Here is a 25,805-nt window from a genome sequence, read left to right as displayed (position 1 = left end):
GGCCCTACCGTCATGGCCTCCTCCTCCGACGGCGGAGGCCTCACCCTGCCACCGCCGGCTAACTCCTCTGACACCATTCCGCTCCCTCCGCCCCCTCGCGCTTCAACGGCTTCAACCTCCAAGTAATTAAGTTTCTCCCTCAATAGCCTCCTCAACATCACTACAATTTTTTTATATAGCAAAATCTAGGGTTGGCGTTCGGTTTAATATATATCTATAATGTGTTTTCTAAATGGATTATGTATTTTTATCAAAAGTAGTTATACATATTTTGTTAGTTAACCAAACTCATTTAAATCTTAGCATAGAAGATAAAGCCATATTCTTCTATACAATAGCTTGTGCCACTTAAATTTTCTATAGTGTGTTTATACGTGTTTGCTCCAATTCGTGTTGATTTAGATTTACAACGCAACAATGTCGAAAGTAGTTTGTCTTGCTTAGTTGTAACTAATAGAAAATTCTGGAGTATATGTTTCTATGGTTATTATCCAAATTACTTGCGTTCATTTAAGATAATACCCTTGTGTCACTCTGTGACTATTGGAGCTTATATGCATTGGATATGCGCGATAAGTTGAACAATGATATGGACCATATGTTTAAAGATTCATATGTATATGAGGAAGCCTATAGAAAAAATTTCTAAGGAATCTAGCTAATGAGACTAATTTGATATTTTTGCTGTTGAAATATTAATTGATGTTTTTTATATGTAATTAACTGGTATCCTATTCTACTAGTCTCTTATCCATAGTGAGTGCTCAAAATTTGCAGGGCTGCAAAATGAGTGTCGAAATTACGGCAAAACATTGATTAATTTTTGTTTCGCCGCATTTTTGGCACTAGATATTTTCATTTTTTTAGCAGAAGTCGTGCCGAATTTTTTCTTTGATCCCTACTTTTTAATGTTTATTTTTGCCATGCTGATTGTACTATAGTGTATAAATGATGTCATGAACTGTGTGATTTCTATTTCATTTCTAAACATGAATGTAGGCAATGAACCAAGAATGTCGATGCTGTGACGACAACAGGCTAGGTGCCCGCTACAAGGTGCACCCTCATTACAATGAAATTCATCCAAATAGATTTTCAGCAGGACTTTCAGAAGAGGACGATACATTTTAATTAAACTTGTGTTATGGATGATGAATTGCTCACAATTATAAAGTTGCGCCCAAAAATGACTGCATGTTGTTTTGATTCAATTTATGCTTAGTGTATCTCTTGTTGGGGAAGTGCAGACTTCATGCATAGGGTGAACCTATCCATGGAGGTGGAGGGCACATTTGAGCTCAAAATGGCCTTGCTTCAATATGGCGTACGCTTGACCCTTATGGTCACCAACAAGGCACACCGAACGTATTTCAGTGGTTCTAATTGGATACAGATTGCAAAGAGTGAAGATGGAAGCTGGGAGGGCATGCATGTTATTTCTAGGCGAAGTAGATGATACCGACGACATTTATCTGTGGTACAATGTCCCACAGTCACCATAGCTTTTTCTTGGTGTTGATCCCAATTTTGTACGTGAATTCTACCGTACTAGCATTTCATTGAACATATATGTTGTGTGCGGTTTTTTAATGTTATGTGAAATTGGTAAACATTGAAAGTTCGTTCTTAAATTGTGTTGCACATAACTCTACGGTAATAATATTACTGTTAAAATGAAAATAGCTGCAACGGTAGCCAAAAACGCTGCCATGACATGCATTTTTCTTTTTGGCTTGACAAAATATATCATGGTGGGCGCCAGCCAGTACCAACTATATCAGTGGCGAGTGGGCTTCGACCGCCACTGATGGATATTTAGCATCCGCCACAACTGGACATTCCTATAGTAGTGAAAGCCCAAAGTAGAGAGCAACATTGTCTTCAGCCTCACGGATCTATTTGGTTGAACCCCATCTAGCCCTAGCAAAGAATTGGCATGACCAAAATATTGACATGTTCGGAAAAAAAATCGCGAATTGGAAAAGTTCATAGATTTCAGAAAAAAAATCAAGAACATGCAACAAAAGTTTACGGATATAAAAAAACAAATCATGAATTCCAAAAATGTTCATGAATTTAAAGAAATTCTTGAATTGAAAAAGTTCATAAAAGTTCATTTTTCTAAAGTTCAAATATTTTGGAAAACTTTGTAAATTTATAAAAAGTTCAAGATTGGAAAATTCTAAAATTTGAAAAAAGTTAAAAAAATGGGAATTTAAAAAATGCAAAAAAAGTATCAAAAATTATAAAACAATAATTTGTACTATGGGAAAAAGTTCACAAATTTGCAAAAAAAACATGCATTTGCAAAAAGGAAAAAAATAAAATGAAAAGGAAAAGGAAAACCAGGCAAAAATGTGTGAACCAAAAAACCAAAAACACATAAAAGAAAAAACCGGTTCGAAAGCTTTTGTAAGCTTCCCAAAACTGGAGCGGCTTTTGAAAAGCCGAACTATATATGTTCCCGCCCAGTTCGCCAATAGAAGGGGTGGAGGGTGTGCGCCAGTTACGAGTAATGAAGTAACTGGCGCGTGAAGCGCCAAATAGAATTTGCGAGCGGGATTTGGGTGGATCGATGTTGACCGGTTTGCTGCCTAACATTCTTGCCAATATTTACCAAAATCATAGGTTGTTAAAACTCTGTAACTTTTTTGTGAAATTGGATTGGGAAACTGATAACTAACCAATCTCTAGTCAACATTATGCTTTCTATGTATTTATCGCTTCTAGCGATTCGCAGGATAGTCGTCTCCTTTGAATTTTTTTTATGTTTTATGTTTTCGCTTTTACACTGCTTTTAGAAAATAGTTTAGGAAAAGTACTATTATTTTGGAAACTATTTTTTTACCAATCTATAGAAAATGTTGGACTTGTATTTTTTTTAAATGTTGATCACATGTTTAACAATTATTATCATTCATTCAAAAAAATATGGTGTATTTACAAATTTTGAACATGTAATGACCAGGGTATTTAAAATAATGTTCACCAAGTATTTGGAAAAAATGTTCGGCCTGTATTTGGAAAATGATGAATGGGTGTTGTAAAAATGTGCAAGGTTTCTTTAAGAAAATGTGCATAGTGTATTTGAATAATGTTCAGCATGCATTTGACAAATGTTCAACATGTTTTTCCAAAAATTTCAATGCGTCTTAGAAAATATTTGACTTGTACTTGAAAAATGTTTAACATTTATTTAGAAAAATGTTTGAAGTGTTTCTGTAAAGTTTTCAATGCGTATTTAAAAATAAAAAAATAAAAGAGAAAGGTAGATTAAAAATGTGTTCATAATTTTTCCTAAAAACATCTTCAAGAAAATGTAAAAAACAAATTGTGCAGTTTGTAAAAAATACCATCGAACAGGTTTAAAAATATTTTAATAACATTTTAAGAAATATTCATAAAATTTTACAAATGGTTCACTTGATTTTATAAAAATGTTCATAACATATATAAAAAATTGTATGTGCTATTCAGAGTAATGTTCACATATTTTTTTTAAATGTTCATGACATTTTGGAAAAATATTAAATGTGCATCTGAACAGTGTTCAACATATATACTATAAATGTTTGATGTTTATTAAAACAAAGTCAATATGTATATGAAAAACTATAAACCTAAAATACAAATATAATAAGAAGAAAGGAACCTTAAAATGGAATAAAAAGAAATGGTGATAATGAAAAGGAAAATAAAAACAAAATTACAGGTTAGAATGGTCCACCTGGCTGAGTCGGGCGAGAAGCAATGCACTATGTTCCGAATCGAAAAACAATCAGTGCGTACATAAGAAACATGCGAGCTGAACTAGTGCAAAAGGAAAACCGCTTGCTAGTCCAACCCACTGGCAGGATCGCCGAAGGCAAGGCCGTGATGTATCTAGTAGTATAGTAAGTGAGACTAGCAAAAATGCCCGTACGTTGCAACGCGAGAAGAAAACGTATCACAACTCATCCCTCCTTGCCCATATATACTTGTCTCCGTCTATTTATTTCAACACAATCCCCCAACATGTATTGCCACTTATATTCCTTTCTCCCTCATCGATGGTGTCAGTGATGTCCGACACTGTCCAACTTGCGTCGTATTCTAAATCCTGCTAAAAAATCTGGTGCAAGAACGTAGGAGGTCAATTATAGTGGGAGAAACTCACTAATCTGGTGCAAATTTGATGTTTATTTTCTTGATGCAACAAAATCTTCTGCGGCATACCTATGACAACTTCTGACTTGTAGTCATATGTTTATCCAATAAACATGTGTACAATATTGCCTTTTCCTTGAACACTAAATTCAAGCTTCCCAATAGTAAATAATGGAGGCAACAACTAAGAGAATAGGATGAACCCAAGTGAAACCTTCTACTTGTGCACGAACTATAACAGTTAGTAACTAAAGGATTGTTTACATGTACGAAAATCAATCATCAAAGCAACAAAACAATGTGTTTATGTTCAAAAAATCCGCTTCACAGACTAAAACGCATGTAGGGAAAAAATTACTGGCATGTTATACCAAGTTTTCTTTAGACAAGGCATATACCTAGTATTGTAAGAAATAAATACATAATCTTCACAAGTCTCCCTACCCTTGAACCGGCCCAGCAGGCCCAGCTAGCCCCCACTGTAAACCTAGCCCGATCCCCACCCTCTTCTTCACCCCTCCATCGGTATTGTCTCAAAAAAAAACCTCCATCGGTATGTTCCCTCACGCGCCACCACACAGCCACCAGGGCATGAGAGACCGTGCGCCTCACGACACTCCTCTGGTTGGCGAGTTCTTCGCCCCACGAGCGGACTCCCCGGCCTCCGGCCGGCCGTCCCGAGCGCGGATCCTCAGCCTCGCGGCCCTGCCGCCGCTCTAGCCGGCGGGCTCTTCCCCCGCGAGCGCCTCCCCGACAATTGGCCAGCCGTCCCGAGGGCCCGGCTTCGCCTCCTATGCACGCGGCTTCGCTCTGGCCGACGGTTTCTTCGCCCCGCCAGCACCTCCCCGACCTCTGGCTGGCCGTCCCGAGCGACGGCGTCCCTCTGGCCTGTGCGTGCTCTTCCCCCGCCAACGCCTCCCCGACAATGGTCGGTCGTCCCGAGTGGCGGCTTCACTTCCTATGCCCGCGGCATCGCTCTGGCCGGCGGTTTCTTCGCCCCGCTAGCACCTCCCGAACGCCAGCGTCTCTCTGGCCAGGAAGCTCTTCGCCTCGGCGGCACCTCCTCTTAGGAGGCGTCGGCGACCTGCGCCACGAGCCCATGCGCCCTCGGCTGACCACCTCTGTCGCTGCCTGACTACTGCCGATAAGCACTGCCTCGTCATCTGACTACTGCCGATGAGCACGGCCGGCCTCGGCCTTCGCCGCCAGCTAGCTCTCCTCTGCGCCGCCACATTCGACCACTGTCCCGCCTTTACATGTGCTTCTTATCGGCCTCTCGACCGTTCCCAGGTGCTTTTGTTTGACTCTTGAGGAGGCTGATTGATTCTATAGATAATCCCAGATGTATATGAATTGGTGATAGTTGGTTCATTAGAGCAAGGCTCGATTGGCTGCGCAACCTAGGAAGCATACAATTTTTAGCATCGATGCAGGCCAGCCACAGGCCCAACTGAACAAATCGAGGCCCACTCAAGTCACGTACAAGAAATTTAAACGCAGCATAGAAGACACAAATAGTACCACCTCGGATAGTAAACATTGTCAAGAAAAATAACATGGGTGAACGAATTAAAAAATCAGCGAAACGCACCTTACTTTATTAATGTGTGTGTGTATATATATATAGCGTTGGCGGGGTCATGTATATATGTTGAAGTAAAAATAATTGAAATATACACCACGAAGGCTCAAAAACATCCCTCACTCAAATTATGTGGATGCAATTTCTTTTAATAAGATTTTACTCTAAACATAAAAGACATCTGATTTAAATTTGGATCAGGCCTCCCGAGCAAAGCTAGAGAAAAAACCGCGAAGACCCAACTGCCACTCGGAAGTTCCCGCTGCGTGGCTGACTGCTCGATCCCCTTCCGCCGCCGCCATCCGGCCGTCGCCGACCGATTCCGGCCAGTTCTGGCACCGCCCCAGCCACCGGGCTTCCATGGCCGCGTCCTCCAACCCCGCGGCCGTCGCCGCCGCTCCCGCACTCGTCGCCATGGCCCTCCACCGCCGCCACCACGTCCCGCTCCTGCCCGCCCGTCGCGGACGCCGTGGCGCTCGAAGTCGCTGCTGCGTTTCTGCTTGCGGACTGCTCGGACGACGCGTGGCTCGCGTTCAAGTCGCTGGCGGTGGCCTCCCTCTCGCCGTCGCCTCCCGTGGCGCGTGCCCTCGCGCGTGCTCGATTTGCTCGTCGGGCGAGCAGCAGCAGCTAAATCGAGCGCCGGCTGTTATAGCACAACATCACTTGTTTTGCTCTGGTTAGTAACAGCATCGCCATAGTTCAGATAATGTTCAGTTCCTAGTGTCCCTGCCATGCTAGTTTCTGTATGTTCAGAAAGGTACAGTTGTTCGGCCTAGTTCAAGTTCAGTTTAACTCAAATTGTATGTTTGTTTAGGATTAATTTGCGATGATTTTGGTATTATTTGGTTCAAATATATACTCCCTCCGTTCCAAAATAGATGACTCAACTTTGTACTAAATTTAGTATAAAGTTGGGTCATCTATTTTAGAAAGGAGGGAGTATGAAATTGTGGAGTGCCTGCTGTGCGGCTATCCTATTTTACATCATCTATTGGAGTGCTAACGTCCTATTTTACATGATTCGTTGGAGTTGGAGGTTTTTTGTGATGTAAAACCCACTTTTTGATGATGTAAATTTTACTACTAACACTTTTATGTTTTACATCATTTATTGAAGATGCTCTTAGAGCTGACGACTATCAGGACGATGGTGCAGCTGCCATGCGGCCCGCCTGAGAGATTATCCTGTCGTGTAAGTATAGCCGCTAGATGGTGTTTAGATCTGCAAGGTACGTATGTATGGAGTCCTCTGTTAGATCAATGCAAATCAAGTTTTGTTTTGTCTCCTTTTTCTTGTGGGAATACATACTAAACTAGGGCAGTAGGAGTGTAGGACTGCTTAAGCCAAGCGAATTAACTGATCAAAGTATTGCGGCGTGCATGGAAGGAGCTGCCCTTGCCATTGAGTGGAGCCGCGCACCATTCCTCCTAGAAACTGACAGTGCAGTTGCCATCTGCCACAGTGCCTACAGCCACGCCTTCGACGACGCTGCGAGGCCCAACCGGTACCTTAAAGCACACTCTGCCCACCACAACCAAAATGATGCATCACCCACAAAACAATAAACCTAAATGATGCATCAAGTGATATACTATATGTTTCTGAATTCAGAGCCTGAATGAGCCGTCTAGCTACTATATTTTTTACTGCCTGGTCGACCTGGAACATGCATATGCCTGGTGAAACCAACCAGCAAGATATTTGAAGTCTTAAACTAAAGTGATGAAGCCCTCACAAAATGGCATGGAAAACAAATAGTTCAATTCATAGATAACGGTAGGCTGGGTGCCTGACAAATCCTTTGACCAGAGGAGGTTATAGTTCGGTTCTCCTCTACAGAAACGATTTAGTTCACCTGACGGGGAAAACGAAAGCAACTGAGTTCACCTTAATTCAATTTCTGCCGATCTCTCATGCTCCAGGATGAAGAAGAGAGACATACGACGCAAACCATTCTAAAAACAATTTAAAACACGCTAGACGAACTTGGACGACGACGATGTTTGCCCAAAGGAGTCGGGGGACGGTGCCATGCCGTTGAGGAGCCGCTCGACCTGCGCGATGACCTGCCTCCCATGGGCGTACATGACCAAAGTGTCCCTGTTGCGCCTCAGCACATCCACGATCACGTTGAACTGCCAATCGTTCACCACGTCAACCATCTGCCGCACCACACAGTTTGCATACTGGTGGATTATCATGCCCTGCATGGCCAGGCAACCACGCAAGATTAGTCATGTCTCATGTGTACTATATCTCTCTAGGGATGTTGAGTAACGGTGGTAAGACCTCAAGAGCCACATACCACGAGATGATCTGCAGTTTGACCACCGCCTGCAGAAAGGATCTCATTTACGAGAAGCTTGCAATCGTGGTAGCTGCCATAGATCAGGCACTTCTCAATGACTTTGGAAGAGTGCTTCTAGTGGCTCATCTGTACTATGCTTCCAGCAAGTTTCAACATAATAATTTGTCGATAACGAGGTCCTCCATGCTCCACAATGTACTGCAACATGTCGATAGAACACACATGTGAATTGTTTGTTAAGCCGCGATAATATTTCATCAATTACAAACCACTACACACTTTACCTGCACAACGTAGTTTCCATATGGGTCTACAGACAACTCCTTTACACAATCGAGAATCTCTGTGATAAACCTGTCCATAATTTGAGGATCCTTGCAGAACTCCAGCATTTTCTAAGAAGATCACGAGGACGGGAGGAATAATTAGTGAACAAGGTACAAACAAACGTCGAAAGATAGGAAGCGGTAAAAAGTGTAATGCCCAAACTAACAACCTGAACCACATGGAATCCAAAAGGATGGGTGGATAACATCTTGGCCTTGCCACATAATCGTCTATAGATGAATTGGATATATTGTGGCTGCACACACTCCATGCATTTCTGAACGGCATGGTTTGCATGTTGATTGCAGATACATTTGAATAGGTTGCTATCAAGCTCTGTGGCCATCCCTATTTGTTGACTAATGCTGCTTATTTCAAAAGCCTGAACAAAGAGACACCATCAGTGACCAAGCTCGCAACGAAACAATATGGCATACCAGGGTAAAAACTTAAAACATAATGAAACATAATCAGCTTAAACTATTTATGCATTTGACATTATACTATGTTTATAACAGAAGTTATCTAAGATAATGGACATATTAACAAGACAATAAATGGGAATGAATGGTTTGACTAAATTACATATTCTATCTTACATGACATTACAAAGTAGAGGCCTTCCAAATAGAAAAGTGCAGTTTTGCAATCTACAAGCACACCTTAATTCCTTCCATCATGAGATGTTAAAGTGATAGTGTTCAGCTTACCTTCTGGATCACCCGACAACCATAGAGATGAAGGCTTAGGTCTAACACATGCCCCATTAGATTAGCAATTAGTATCCTGAAGTAGACTGCTGGTCCATGCTCAAGAAGCTACAAAAAAAATTAGAAGGTAAGTATAGAAGTTTATGTCCGATTAATCTCCACATCCTTAATTAGAGACTCAAGGTACAAAATTCTACAGGAATTGGAGGAAGAAAACCTTTTGGATAACGTAAGTGGGAAAGGCATCAGTGGCCAGTGTAAGGATGTGAGGCGTGATTTCTTTATATAGCATAACTATCTCTCCAGTAGTTGCTTCGTCAAGTTTCTGCCGTATAAAGCAGCTGCCAATTGGGTCAGCACTGCATGTCAAATACAACAAAGGGTAATGGATGGGTTACCATATAAATGTCGCAATTTCTTCAATGGAATCATGGCACAGTAGGAGTCGTAACCTTAAGAATATACTGATTGAAACTGATGCTTAGTATGTACTAGTGATATCTTAACAAGTTAAGTATGAAGATAAGGTTGCATGAGTTATGTGCACCTGAGAGCAGGCACGTGACCCTTGACATTGATGAGCCGCATAGACTGGTTTACTGGATTCTTGATCAGCTGAAGAAGTGAATTGACCTGGGAATTCCCAGGAGCATTTATATTTGGCACATGCCCCCCAGAACATGCCATCTCAACGTCGAGAGCGTAGTGATTCTTCAAAGCCTCGGGGGACTGACGCCATAGTTTGCAGGATAATTCCTGATCTGGGTCAATCAACGCACGAAGGCATGCCTCCTGCATCGCCATCATATTAGCAAAATTCGCAAGCACGCTCCTTGAGAAGAAGATGATGATTGTGCACGCAAATCTTTAACAACATCCATATTCAGTAGTGGAATTTGGGAGGGTAGCTCAGCATAATCCTTGACAACACTGTTTGTAGTAGAGGCACAAGAGTTCACAGGCTGAAATGGATCTATGTATGTGTCGCCAATTTGGGGCAACCTCTGATTGTGTAGAGTCGACTCTTCTTCGCTCTTTGAAACATCCTGAAAAGGAAACAGCAATTTATTATTTCCATTACGGGGAGCACTCATTGGTTCAAATATTTCCAATAGGTAAAACAACAATGATAACGAGCAGTTACTAACTCATGATCATATGGTAGTTTCAAGGGTAAATTCCATCCATATGTCAGATATATGATACTGGTAATTGATCTCAGCTCAGTGGATCACACTGAGTGTAGAGTCGACAAGAGTGAACTTTCCTCCATGCAAATTTTATCTACAATAATCACTATTTCAACTTTCAAGACAATAACAAAAACTGCAAAATATTTGGGTTTTTTGGGCAAAGAATTATCATGTCGTGTAATATAGAACAAATGTAGTGTTGCCAGATTAAAATCAAGAAAAAATGTAGGTAACTTGAGCAATTCAATCAACCAATCACACAACATCAGTTTTAATCATGCTAAACCAATTTGTCCTGCAATCTTAAAAAAAGGTTGACCAGAAGTAGTGGAGAGCACTAGTGCTGTGTAACTTCCATCTCAATCGACCAATTAATCTAGTAATCGAGCAAATTGCAATGAAAAAATTTCAAGCATAACATAGGAAATGCATGGTGCCCGGCACTATGTACATCTCATAGCAGCCCAAGTAACAATTGAGACGAAAATTTCTCACAAATATAAATGAAGGGAGGTGATTCACCACCGTTTGATAAGAAAAGCATCATCCATGAGCTCACGATGATGCAAGCGATGTCCCTCCCTTATAGTACCACTGGCTCCTCCCTTATCTAGGCATGTGCATGGTGGAGATGTCGTACGGCAAGAGAAGCATGACAACATGTTGTCACAATGTACCACGAACAATGCGGAATGTATCTTAATCTTTGCCCCATCGAAATTCATGGGGAAGGCAGCTCCCGTCATGGAGTATGGTGAGATAAAGAAATAGGGAGCAAGGCAGTGAAAAAATGGGGAGAGATCTCGGTGAAAGATACAAATGATAAGAGATGAGAACGATCCAGCAACAAAAGACTGTTAATGAAATGCAAGGCCCCATCATGGGTCAATTCGATTGTTTATGGACCAACCACCTAAGTGAAAAATCATTACGTATCCTTCAAAAAGTATTTCATATCCTAACACAAATGTATGGTTGCTCGTGCTATTCAGAGAAAATGAAAATCTTCTACCTCAAGGACAACAAGCACAACCTTGATAGCGAGGGTCATGTCTATAGAGACCTAAACATGCCCTCTTCATAATTTATCCCAATGGCAAGCATGGGAATGCCTTTTTAGATTCACAAGGAACGAGAATAAAAAGAACAAGAGATTGAGGTATATTTTTACAAATTCAGATCATTGAGTCGGCAAATTTATGATCGACCTTCTTTATGATGACTCTGTGTAACCTTAGTTGTTCACCAAACATCGGCCTTAGATCTCCGATGGATAGTTTCCGGATGAGGATTAGGAAGATTATGTGGAGATCGATAATCGATGGGCAATGAGAAATGGAATACAAAAACTCAACATGAAGCATACATGGCGCAAGTAAGGGGAGGACTGTGATTTGTGAATAATAGGACACAAGAGAGGACTACCTATAGAGGCAACGATTTTGATGCGGAGAAGGTAGGGCAACTATGAGATCAAGGGAGATGCAATTGAATTTATTTATTTATTGAGGGGGAGATACAATTGAATAGGGAGACTCTTGAATAGGAGGGAACAAAGCTAGCACTACCCACTCATGGCCATGATGGGCAGCCTATGTATAGATAGGTAACGTGCATGGTTTGGGATGTAGGAATATTTTTGTCCTACCAATTCACACGTCTCTATAGTCATACTGAGGCACTAAGCCCAATAACCCAGCCCATGAACAATTTGAGAGATGACTCACAACATTGATTTAGTTTATGATTGCTACACCAAATCGGGGTGTGGTTTGGACACTAAATTTAAGTGAGCGTGGTTGCAATTTGCAAGTAGTGACCTTCAACGGGGACCGGCCATGGAGAGTCTTGTGATGCTAAAATCAATATAAATTTCTATGGGTGGGTGGGTGTGGTAAATTCTATAGTGACATCATTTTAGTTGAGAAATTTTTAGCATGTCACATTAGGCTTTAGTTCATTTGAAAACTACAAATTTGAGTAGTTAGTATCTCGAGTTTTATAGGAAATAATTGATGTGATGATGGTGTATTAAGTTGCGTAAAAGGTATGTTCCATACATGCCATTGGTCTTATAATGTCGCCTTGTTATAAGATGTTTCATAGAAGCAAACCCCGATAGTGGCATGCATATCGTAACATTTACGATGAAACTTAAAATATGGAACAAAATGTATACTTCATTCTTTGCCATGGATTATTTTATTCTAATTGAAAAATTTCTTGTAGTGCTTTTGTACCATGACATTTTTAACGAGGGAAATTTTTAAATAAATTTTCATAAAGAGTTTCTATGAAGGGAATTTGTAGAGATAAACGCATCATTGGTCACTCAACTCCCGCGAGATGAGCACATTGGTCACACTTCTCTCAAAATGTGATGAACTGATCAAATGTGATGAACTGATCACATTGGTTTACTTCATGACGATTGGTCACTCCGTCATTTCCAACTATAACGGGGTTGAGGTGGCGTGCTGACTTGGCATGGGGCCCATAGTGCAGTCTCTTAGGAGGCTTTAATTTGTAGAAAATATCTTGGAAAGATGTTGAGCTCACTTTCCCCTTGATTGCCAAATCGAGCATCAAAATCCTGACCCTATGCAGGCCGGCGGCGGCAGTGGAAGATGCCCTGCACGGCTATGTGGACCATGTCGGTTAGGCATCACCGACATGAATAGGACGAGGAGGCGTGACCATGGGTGGCATCTATTGTTTGGTGTTATGGGCAGCGCCAGAGGGCTGAAGCACGTGAGAGAGGAATGGAAGCCGGTGAATGTGTGCTACCGGTGACCAAAGAAAAGCTCTCATGTAAGTAAACCAAGTCCTCTCTCGAGCATATATGCATGACTGCTCAGGTTTTGCGCATGAAGATTTCATTTTTAGGAGTTGTCAGAATTCGACTTTCGGCTACCGCAATACCATTTTGACACCGAGTTCAACGGTGTGGAGCACAAGGCAGACAAGTGCATTCACCTACTTAACCCTGCGTGTCGTGTGGCAAAAGAAGGCAGTGACATTGTTCGAAGGTTTTTGGGGTACCAATTTTAGGTAAATTGTTTGATCTCATCCCAAAATGCTCCTAACAAAATCAAATCCAGCTGCGAATATTTTTTCAAAAAGACCAAAGGAATATGGTATTAATTTGATATCATGTTCTGTCTAGCAGTGAATCAAGTCCAGCTATGAATACGCAATACAATGAGTAGGCATGATGCATGTTCTCCTATTTGAAATTGAGCACATGTAGTTTGTTACTGAGTTGAGGGCGGCAAAGGCACCCTCGCTAGTCACCTATGCTCCTTGGCAACAAGGCGCTCTGCTTCGGCAGCCTGATGCCGGATCGCCTCAGCCTGTGCAGTGGAAAGAGACGTTGTGAGCACCGCCTGGTTGCGCTATTGTTGTGTACCATTCAGGCCTTCTATTATTGCACAGTGAGCACATACGCCTCATATCATGGGCATTGGCAGCCCAAAAAACTACCTTCTTGGCAGGAAAGAACTTATCATGATCACTGTTGCCTATGTTGTTGTGAAGTTATGCCTACATCACCTCGAGCGCCTCCTCTTCCTCAGCATTTTCCTGCTCAATCTTCTGGTGGTTAGCAGAGAGCTCTGGTGATGCTGGCTCGATGTTGGAGGAGTTGTAGTAGCCGCCCATGCTAGAGGAGAAGTTGGATGTGTCTACTTGGAGCGGCCCATACTAGACAAGAAGTCGCCCATCCCCGGCGTTGTGCGGTGGTGCCGTTGCGGAGCCGCCCATGGATGGAGTCCCACGAGGTGAGAAGCTTCCTCACCATTGTGCTAAATGAGAGTAGGACTGAGCAATGGTGTTGCTTGGCTATGCCAAAATTGTGCGGGCCGACATCATCATAAAATGAGCTGACCATGGTGGGAGTGGGAGAGGGCGATGGCGGGAAAAGAGCATTAGAGAGAATGGGTGATGCAGGGAAGATGGAAATGGCAGGAGTAGGCAATGGTGGGAAGTCACAATGGGCATGGAGGCGCCGGGTGTATCCTCTGCCAACTTGCGTAAGAGCGGTGGAGCGGAGTAGAGATGAACATATGAGAGAGATGATAGAGGAGGCTTTGCAAAAGACCCCCCACCTCCTAATATTAAACTCAAGGGGTGCATTGCAAAAAAATGAACGCAAAGTAAATGTCGCTTGAGCTCAGCTTGTTTCCAGGGTGTTTTCTGCTAACTAAATACCTCCTGAGTGACTGCACTATGGGTCCCATGCTAAGTCATCATGCCACATCCGCATGGATAATGGTTGGGTACGGCTGAGTGGCTAGTTCGCTCATAAAACACCCAAAGTGACCGGTCGTCACATTTTGAGAGAAGAATGACCAATGGGCTGGCTATTAATGGATATGAAGTATATACACTCCTTCAAAACATATCACAAGGGATGACTTAGGTAATAGACACACAGTTCGATTCCCCTAGATTCACACTAGGCTTTGTGTCCGACGGTATGCTTCAAATGAATGAAATGTAGTTTCTTTCTCGGAGCAATTCTCATATTGACAACACCATTAGCTCTTTAAAGCTATTATCAGTTGAATCTCACAACTAAACACAATTACTTAACTCGATACATTAACATTACAACACAATGTCTATTAATGTTACATCAGTTCCCAATTGATTGGGAATGTCCTAAAAATACGCATCAATTTGGATGTTCTGAAGGGACCTCACTTAATTTAAACTTGCGGTTAGTGATCCTTGATGTCTTTCGCATCATAGAACAATGCTTGCATCCTTGGTAGTTGATAATGGCATAATTGTGACTTGCGGAGGTTCTTCCATGTACTACTCATATTGATACATGTGAAGCAAGCATGGCTAGAAGCTTGTTGATACACAACAAGCAAGTCGAACGTTGTCCCAGAACTCATAATCCAAATGCAGCCATCCCAGCTGGTATAACCATACAAGATATTCAATTACACTTGAACATAATTGATACAATTCAAAGCATCTTGATACATGGTTTTACTTATTAATATAGTAACAATGTGGATACATGGTGTACGCCCCTGGTCTTTAATCACAGAGTTGCAATCACTACAACTAGCCAGCACTTTTGACCACACAAGGTGACCACTTGGTGCTTCCTTGGCAGAGTATAATATTTTAGTTAATCACTGCAACTGGACCAACTAAAATACTAACTACTAATGATTGAACCACCACTAGCTCCAACAAGTAGGCTTTGGGAACCAAAGCATGAATTTGAGGTTTCTTTCATCCTTTGGGTATGCTAAGAAATAAGGCTTCAAGGAACAAGCCATGCCTTACACCAGAAATACCCCCGAAAGTAGGTTGTGGGAATTTAAGCATGCCTTTAAGGCATTGCTCATGTACCTATTGAGGATTTTGACTCTCGATGCCTTTGTGAACTTTAACTTTACATACTTGGGTTAAAGGTATGCATCCAAGTAGTTTGTTTACCCTTTTTGATCAACTGGGGGTGCCTTTAGAGGTTGTGCTTCATTAACCATGAATGGGCTAACCTTTATGGTCTCACTTCAAGTGCTTCATGTTTCTGTGAATAATGGTGTCAAGGACACTATAAGCACATGCTAAGAGAAAAGCACAAGGCCTATGGCTCAATGTTTGCCATGATGATCTGGCCCCTATGGCATGAGCAGAAATCTAGGGTCTTCCTGATTGTGTTGACTGATAACAAGCCTTTGTCACAATTCACACACGTAATGGAGGAGAAGAACCAGACACAACTACTTTCTTAATGTTAAGAGAAAATCTAAGATGATTGCACTAATCGAGCACATTGCAGGAATGGGTACTTGGTTGCAGTGCATACTTAGAACAACCAAATATATATTGATTTAGTGTCATGAGGTGGTCTATCCCGGTTGGTGACTTGGAGTCTAAAATGCGCACCAAAACAGTGCGATTCTTCGATATATGATTCCATCCCCCAATCGCCTGACACCTTCACTTCATGTCGAGGATGTCGATGGAGCTACCACCAGGTGATTGCGTAGTCGTGACCTCCATCTTTGTGGCACTTAAGATACATCCATTTCAGGATTCTCTACCTGTGCTTCAATTGTCATATCACCAACTTGCCACCACCACTTGCCCCGCCACCCGCCACCAATTATAAGGGGAAATTGTATGCCCCCATCTTTGCAGGTGCCTTGAGGATTTGTTATTTCTTCTGTTGTAAGTTGTAACATGTTGTTTTCCCCCATCCACCTTAGACGTTGACTATTTGACATTTTATTAATTTTTTGACACTGTCTCAATATGTGAGGCAATAATTAGGCAGAAATGTCCCTAGTAATCTATGTTCCCCACCCAACCTTTCTGCATCTCCTAATCTCCGCTTGTTCGACCAAACTAGAGTAGACCATGGCATCAGAGGTCTTCAGGATGAAGGCAACAAAGCCCCCTAGGGTGAGGTAGAACATAGTGGTGTTGGAGAACATACACCGCAACATGGTCGGTGGGTACAGTGAGGTTTGTGTGGGTCGGCTCCTTGTACGCGACCTTATCTCCTTATAGCGACTATCAATAGGCAATAGAGCATTGCTCGACAATGCAGTTAACAAAGCCGGATGGTTCAACCCTTTCAGCAATGAGTGCGACAAGGTCATTGTCGAAGTGTGGCACGCATGGGTCCCATGTGATAGCACATCAATGTGACATCGATGCATCAAGAGACATCTTTCGCCCTTTGCAGCACTGTCCCGATGTACCATTTTTGAAGTATATTGAACGCGGATCGACATGCCTCCTTTCACCATTGAATTTATGGACGGTGTATCCCCTAGCTTAGTCAAAATTGGACGAATGAAATTAGAGAAGGGATTTTCCGTCCACACAACTGCCAAGGTCCCCGCATCCATGTAGGTCACCACCATCGTGCCTCAGCTCCGTCGGAGGTGGAGTGAGATGAAAAACTAAATTTGGCTTTACTAACCTGCATTGTTGGCCTGATTAGATGATCTTACATTTCACCGGGAAAGCTACTTTTTTTCATGAATACGCAAAGCTTGTGTATCATTGCATTGATAGAAGGAATATAATGATTACAGATGGGGTACAACACATGACACGAACGCAGGCATGCGTGAACATGGTGCTCGGAGCATAAAGGTAAGGGATGCTCGGCTTGAACAGGGGATACACCACAGCTAAAACCTACCAACCCCGAACCAAGTGTGGCAACGCCGAACCAACAAAAGCACCAACATCTCGAGAACCAAAACTGGGGACACCGCAAGTGAGTAAGATGACGCCTTCAAGAAGGAGCACAACACTTGAGCTCGAAGAGGGGCGCAACTAAGGGCCTTGACAGTGCCTCCTAGAAGGAAACGACATCCGCGGATGCCGCCGCTGCCAGCATCGGTAAGCCGAGCAGGGATTTCTCCCTGGCCTGAGGTTGAGCAATCCCATAGACGCCGTATCTGGAAGCGAATATGAGGAAGCCAACGCCGGTCAGAGCCACCATGTCGGAAGGGGGTTGGCTGGGCACATCTGCCGTCGAAGGGTAGCACCGCCTCCGAACCCACGAGCACGGATCTAGCAAAACTAGAGGCTTTGAGACGTATAGTGTAAGGCGGGTAGCGAAGCGAACCACGAGGGGGTTGGGTAACAATGATCGGTAACGCCGGCAAGCAAGGACTGGAGGGACACAGATCCTGGCTACCGTGGCCATAGTCGTCGGGTCATCGAGGAGCCAGCGAGCTGGAAGGAACGCAGTTGCTGGGTCGCTGAGGCCGGATCCGCCCGGCAGAGGATGCTGGCAGCCTAGGACACCGAAGGGGCGCGGGTCAAAGGTCGTCGGGGCCGGAGCAGCGCCAGCAAGCACTCGCCTTGAGGGCTTCATGACTGCCACTAGCACAGCAGACTCGTCGCCACCGCGAGAGCCATAGCCGTGGCTCGAGGGAGAGGACGGGTCGCCGATGATGAGGAGGGCTGCCTGCAGGAAGGCACGCCGCGGAAGCCCTTGTTACCGGCCGCAAAACGCATGCCCAAAGCATGGGCGGCAGCACCAACAGGGTTGGCCCACACACAGAGAGGAGGAATGACTGTAGGGGACGATGCCCTGTGGCCGAGGCCGCATGCCGCGCCCCCTGCCAGACCGGCAGAGTTGTGCAGCAGCTGGGAGGGGGCACCCCTGCAGGAGATCCATGACGCAGGGAGGGTGGGGGAGCGACCAGGGGACGGATCCGTCCCGCCGCCGTCTTCTCTAGGCGCAGCACGACCATGGTGGTCAGCCCCCCGGCGGCGGCGTAGCGGAAGTGGGAGGGGAGGTGGTGCGTCCTGCGGCGACAGCGGAGCTGGGGGGCTGGGCGTGGAGGGGGGCACGAGGGGAGGAGGGGAGGAACGGAATCACCCCACCGCCGCCATCCCGGGGTGCGGCACGGCTTCGCCGGACGGCCGTCCAGCGTCTGCGCAACGGGGGCGGGCGGAGGGGGGGGGGCGGTGTTTCCCGACGGCGGCAGATGCGGTTTCCCCCGTGTCGCCAGGGAGGGCAACGCGTGGGCGGAGCCTCGATCACATTCCCATTAGTTGCCTTTGATACTGCGAAGATGTCCAAAGCAATGTCCTTTTGCTTAAGGCTACTTCTGATCCATGAAGGAAGAAAACGAGTGATTCAACAATTATTCTCTAAACCAAATGGCCCAATACTAGGATATTTTCTTTCTTCTCTTTTTTTGGCGGGAACACGAGGCTCTTTTCCCTTAGGTGAGAGCACGGAAGGATATGTACCTTAGGTATGGACAAAAAAAAATCCTTTTTAAATGTAAAACTAGTTTCCAAAATAATTTGGTTCACTAGGCAACCACATCTGCGGTAGCTAATAAGCAACTTACCATAGTAGTAATCCGTGGTAACTATAAATGGTGGAAGAACATATCCTGCTCTCATTGAGTATAGGAGTATAGTATGTATAAAGTGGCATCATTAATGATGTACCAAATAAATAGTATATCGTAGTATGATACAGTTGGGAACTTAATAATATTCTTTTATATGGAAAATTATTTTCTTCAATAAGAGCTAGGGTGTCTTATCTGGGTGGTGATCCTCTACAGTACTGCACCTGCTATAGTGCAGATAACAGATGGGATCGGGTCCACATGGAAGCGACCGTACTGCACCATAGCCTACTGTAGAGCATCCTAACCCGTCTTATCTGGGGTAATTAACAAGCAACCCCGGCCCACTACAGTAGACTAGAAGAAGGTCCGTGCGTTGCAACGGGGTCACATTAATTTTAAGAGTTCAATATTACGACATTGACGATCTTTTTTACCATCAAATCCTCACACACACAGACACACACTCTTCCTCCCTCTTCCTCACTCTCTATCCCTCTCTCCCTCTCTCTCTAACACACACGCATATCTATCTTATTGGGTACGGGACCATAATCCATCTATTTCACACATACACGTTAGTGCATAACAATATGGATTATGTGTATTATATTTGCCACCAGAACTGGGGGAATTAATTTCATGTAAATCGACCAGCCACAGCTCCAAGAATACGCGGACGAGGTGGCTCGGGTCGGTGTCGGCGCCGTCCAGCGCGGGCCACGGGCCCGCTTCCAAGTGCACGTGCAATGCACGTCTTCACAAATATTATAACCAGATGTGAGAAATCACATGCATAGAAAAGACATTCTGATAGCAATCCAAATACCATACTCAATTGAATACCTAACCTGGACAATACTCTTATTTCTATGCGCCAGAAAAAATGGAATAGCAAAGCTAAGTATGCCTACATACGCTCAGATTATATATAAGAATCTTGGGTGAACAATTGCAACAAAGCACTAAGCAGCGATAAATTTAAATAAAAAATCCATTAACTATGCAGGCAGCAGGCTTGTTACAACATAGAGAGATAGGAAAATGTCACCTCCAGTAATGTAGCGCAAAGGAGTGGAACGAAGCATGAATGAGCGGTTGTCTGTTCTTCTCCATGTACATGGATCAACAGTAGAGGCCAAGTATATAAGTACTTGACTGAACTCCACTCTTCGTGTACGGAGAGCCATGTCACCTTCTCGCCGCTGCAGCATGGGAGGACGGCTGGTTCACGTGACCCTCCAGCTGGGGGATCCATGGTGGCTGATCGTCGAGCTCGAGGCAGAGAAGTTGAGGGCAGCAGTGGCGAGATCCATGCCGGCCAACCGGGCGAAGAGGAGGTCGTTGGGGAGGGACACATCGGCAAGATCCGGTCACCACGCGACCTGAAGAGCAACAGTGATCTCCACAAGCTGTAGGTCGACGGCGTGCTCCATCCCCTGCGATGGGGTGACCATGGCGGTGGCCACAGCTCCTCATGCTCGCCTCGATCTCGGCGACACACCCTGAGTGTAGGAGGCAGCAACGACCTCGACGAAATCATGGCCTCCATCCCGGAACACATGAAGGACCTCGGCCCCATCGCTTCTCCTCCCGCCGTAGCTGCACGCGGCAGCGGACCGTGGGTAGGAGGGTAGGCGGCGTCGCCTCGGCTGACGACAGGGAGCAGCGTTGATTTCGGGTAGGTGGCATCGCGAGGACGGCCGCGGCCGCGGGGAAGCACCCCGATCATGCTGCCAGGCCAATCCTTCTCCTCCGATCCCCTATCCCCGAAGATTGCGCCGCCTCCCCGGTCGTGTTGTTTCCATATATTATGCCATTTTTTCCTGTACCTAAAAAAACGCGGGCGAGCGGATGACAGAGTTTTGGTCCGCCCTCTAAAATTGCTAAACGCACTTTTGGTGAGGATTATTGTTAATAAATGAATTCAGTCATGTCACTCTAAATAAATGGATTCAATCATGTGACTCTAATTACTTCGGATTGTTATGTGCACACTAAGCGGGGTGCAGTTAGGAAAGAAAATGTTTTCTAATTAAAGTGATTGAGTTATTTAAGGTAAGGTTAATTAATTTAGATTTGATTTTTAGTGATTGTTAGTAAAGTATGATGCGTCTTTAAAATATTTTATTTGTTTCCTTAAAATATATTATTTGTTTCCTAAAGAAATTTGCAATAATGGAAGGTATCGGTTGATTTGGATAAGTTAGTAAATTTAGATCCGTGATTGTGTGCATGTTTGGAAAGTGCTGATTTGCAAGTAAAGAGCTGAGGGGTAAATAAACCGGTGAATAAGAAACCAGCATCGAAAAAAATCTACGACGGTTAACCTACGAAAAAAACCGGACGAAAGTGGTGGGACGAAAAAAAACCTGAAAGCGAGACTACCAACTGCAGTTAGGAAAGAAAATGTTTTTTAATTAAAGTGATTGAGTGATTTAAGGTAAGGTTAATTAATTTAGATTTGATTTTTAGTGATTGTTAGTAAAGTATGATGCGTCTTTAAAATCTTTTATTTGTTTCCTTAAAATCTATTATTTGTTTCCTAAAGAAATTTGCAATAATGGAAGGTATCGGTTGATTTGGATAAGTTAGTAAATTTAGATCCGTGATTACGTGCACGTTTGGAAAGTGCTGATTTGCAAGGAAAGAGCTGATGGGTAAATAAACCGGTGAATAAGAAAGCAGCATCGAAAAAAATCTACGACGGTTAACCTACGAAAAAAAACCGGACGAAAGTGGTGGGACGAAAAAAAACCTGGAAGCGAGACTACCAACTGCTCCATTAAGAGTAGAGATCATGTGGAAAATTCCACTAGTACCATTAATTGGTGCCAACTATATGTATAGAAGTACTAATACAATAGAACTAGGACTCCCTGGCGAATGTTCACTTGGCAAACAGAAGGGGTCCGTTGGCAGTTTTCACTGTATTTGAGGGGTGTGGGTCTGGCAGTTTTAGAAACTGTCATGGTAGTTCTTTCCATTAGAGGGCATTTTTTGGATTTCTTGGCCAAAAATTGCAAATCGTGGGATGGAGATTGTGCAGCCAAGAGGGGAGGGGTCCTCTGGGGTTGGTCTCCAAGGAAGTATGATTTGACAACTTATTTCACACACAACCCCAGCGAGGAGGAGGACGACTAAATGTCGCACGCGCGCTAAATGTCTACGGTGCAACCTCTTAATGGGAAACAGAGAGTCACCATATCTCAATCTAGATATGATCTTCACACCAAAACCAAAATACTCGTATATTCTCTCTCATTAGACCCCATTAAATGAGAGATCTTTTAGACATAACAATAATATACACTCCATCCGAGGGGCTATATCCAAACACATACTAAATATATATGATATAGTTTATGATATTCATGTAAAGAATTAATATACGGGTGTAAATGTATTATTCTGTATACTCCTTTACCTATCAATATGCATTCATAGCAGTAAATTAATTATCAGTTTTAAATAGGATGCATGATATGCACACTGTAGATGTACACAATGATATGCGGGGCTGGCATAATTAATTAACTAATTACCTGTTCATCTAAGAAGCTGAGGAAAAGGCTCCTGTCACGTTGACGGCCACCAAGAGCAATGGTGGCAGCATCGTCCTCCCATATCTCTTTGCCGCTGTCTATCCCGCTGCTACGATGGAACTGGGATGCCGTTCGCACGTAATCGTCAATGGCCTTGGATTTGCCTTTGTTATCCATCTCTGTAAAAATTTACATTGTCAGCGTGTAAAAACATGGTTCTTTTCCTCACAGGAAAGCTACATCCACAAGTTTAGTCCATTCAAACAAACAAGAGCAAGAAACATGTTTGCACCCAAAATAAGTGAACATATACCAGTACGAAATTCAGATCTAATTAGCTACAAGTAACAAGTCCAACAAAACATGATAGATTTAGATAAAATATGCACAAGATAATACAAGGGATTGGTACTCAGTGAACAGAAAATTAACTACGCACAAGATCTGATCTAAACTCTTGTATTGCATACTTAGCCTAACTATTCTGATTCAAAGGAACACAAGCATGAATTCAACATGCCCACTTACTAAACATGGGCCAGAGAAAACTATATAGCGACTGAAAAAAGTCAGATCTAGCACAAGAAACATCAAGGAGAGGAGACATGGATTAGATCTAGAGTAGTTAAGAAGCACAAGATATGGAGTATATACAACTTGCCTTGCGAGAAATTGAAGGACAGTCCGGTGGAGTATACAAGTAGTAGAGGATCTTCCGTGGTTCAAAGCAACACCAATATGCAATTAGTCCATGTTGGAACCAGAAGAGGATGTTCTCGGGTTTAAAGGAACACGAGTAGAGCCCGGAGGAGTGTACTGAATGACTTTTTTGAGAATGTGATTTTGGGAGCGAGAGAGATATAAACCGGGGGAGGGAGGGAGAGGTGCATATCAGTTTCAACTGGAGAGTTGCCACGTGTATGCGAGGCCAGGGATTAGGCGTACGTTACTATTGCGCTGCTTTCCAGCCGTCCGCTGCAGAAAAGGACACAAGAAAATATATTTTTGGGAGACGCTCGAGACTTTATGCATACTCACCACTATTACTGTACATTGCTTTGAATCAAAGATCCAAAAAATTACAAAGTAACTAATACTATATATAACTAGTAAATGCGTACATCAGGTCCATATCTGTAGGGTATTAATTGAGATTTAAAAAAAAGTGCTAGTATTAGATATATGCTGATATTAGGTAAGATATTAATTACAGGTTAATATTTGGGATCGCATTGATTGCAGCTAAACATATTAAGCGCTCAACACCGAAGCAATTTAGGTCGTTGAATGCATATGGTTTGATGACCGATATTAGTTTGATCTGCCCCTTTGGATCTTTTAGTGGTGGTGTAGATTAAGAATTACAATAAAATCTTTTGGAAATAGTTTCTTCGTGGTATCAATCTTTGCAAGATGAAATGCCCCCTCCCCCCCTCCCAGCTTGATTATTAATAATGGTTTTTGAAAGCCCCATCAGTCATCCACCAAATATACGGGAAGCCTTGTACAACGAATGTACTTGAGTATGGATGATCTCAATCTTCACCATAATGTCGAAGAAAGATTCAAACTGCATATAAAATATGACCAACAAAAGGAACATCACACAATAAACTAAACTCGCCTTATCAGAATAGTGGGCTTTGCGAGGACACTCGCCTCTCTAGGTTCACGACACAGAGAAAGAAATGACGTGTACGTGATGAATACATGTTCATTGCAGCCATGTAGCTAAGGTATGAGACCACGGGATGTTCCATTAGAAAGTTAGACAAGTGGAAGTGAGATAGAGGTAAAAACAAGAAGAAAAATGACGGACGAAAAAAACATGGTCTTTCCTGACCTGGGCGACGTGAGGGCTCCACCTACCAGCCATAGACCTGTCCCAAACTCCTTCCTCCCCGCGTTGTAGTCCGAGGGTGCCACCGGGCGAAGCCCGAGCGGCCGTTGTCCGCGGCGGGGTGCTCTCTTGCGGGGCTCCTAGTTATACGGGCGACGTAGCTTGGTGGCAGTCAGTGGTGTCCCGAGGTGCACGCGATTGGGCCAGCGTCGGTAGGCTCGACGACCGGCGGCATGCCGCGGGGCAGGCTCGTGGTGGCAGGACTAGGCGTGCTCAGGGTGGTGATTTCGACCGGACGTGGTTGTGGCTCTGTTGGTCCCGAGCAGTCCAGATCGTTCTCCTCTTTGGCCTGGGCACGTGGCGGTATTCCTCGAAGGGCACACAACGCCGGAACAAGCCTAGAGGGGCGACGCGAAGGACCATGGCGACCGGCAGGCGGTGGCTGAGTCGTCAATGAAGTTTCTTCGGCAGGGTTCCTAGGATAGGGGTGTAACGGGATTTGAGGGTGCGGCCTCAACCGGATCTGGAGCTGCCGAATTTGGCTCCATAGTGGTTGTTGCCCTGGTTGTGTGGTGTGTTGCCGTGGTGGCTTCAGTGGTGGCGCACAAGTCGTGTCCTGTATGCGTGCTACTAGGTGTCGCCGGCAAGCCCTGTCCTCGGCCACACCGTTTGTTTTGGGGCTAGATCCAGGTCAGATCGGGCCACATTGCCAGAGGTTCCCTCTTCGTGTGGCTGGTGGCGGTCTAGCTCCAAGCCAATGATGTTCACACAAAAGTGCTTCCTTGGTGGCAGTCTTGTGTTGCGATGGCAGTGGGGTGGCGATCTTGGATGCCGAGGCAGCGGTCCTGGATTGTGTGCTACAGAGATGGGCCCTTCGATGAGCAGCGTGGTAGCTGGTGTTGGCAAGGTGCGTTGTGGTGGGAGATCCTGGCAAAGCTGGTGCCGTCAATGGCGACCTAGCCCTGATCTGGAATCCTTGTCAGGGACGGGCTTGTAGCTTGTTTCCACGACAAGATAGAGGGTGGCACCACTTCACGTTGTGACCCTCTTAGGGATGTCGCAATAAGTGTCGGTGCAACTTGGGCGCGACTACGAATCTCATGTGTTTCTTGTCGACGACTCGTAGGAGGCGTATAGTGGTGCATATAGTGCCTTTTTAGCGTTTTCGGCTAGTTTGTTGTATATTCTGTTTTGATAAACTCTTGAGGATTTTTTTTAATATCATGTATTGTTTGTTGATAATCCTACACCTACAAAAAGGTCCTATGTAAGTTTAATTACCCTTCCAT

The 25,805-nt window shown here is 44.0% G+C and overlaps 1 pseudogene; it reads right to left on the bottom strand.

The window, feature by feature from the left end:
* Nucleotides 1-7,538: 7,538 nt before the first annotated feature.
* Nucleotides 7,539-13,927, bottom strand: LOC119361103 (annotated as a pseudogene).
* Nucleotides 13,928-25,805: the final 11,878 nt, after the last annotated feature.

Source organism: Triticum dicoccoides, chromosome 2B, assembly GCF_002162155.2.
Source record: "Triticum dicoccoides isolate Atlit2015 ecotype Zavitan chromosome 2B, WEW_v2.0, whole genome shotgun sequence".
Lineage (NCBI taxonomy): Eukaryota > Viridiplantae > Streptophyta > Magnoliopsida > Poales > Poaceae > Triticum > Triticum dicoccoides.
This window is presented reverse-complemented; position numbering and strand designations above follow the sequence as displayed.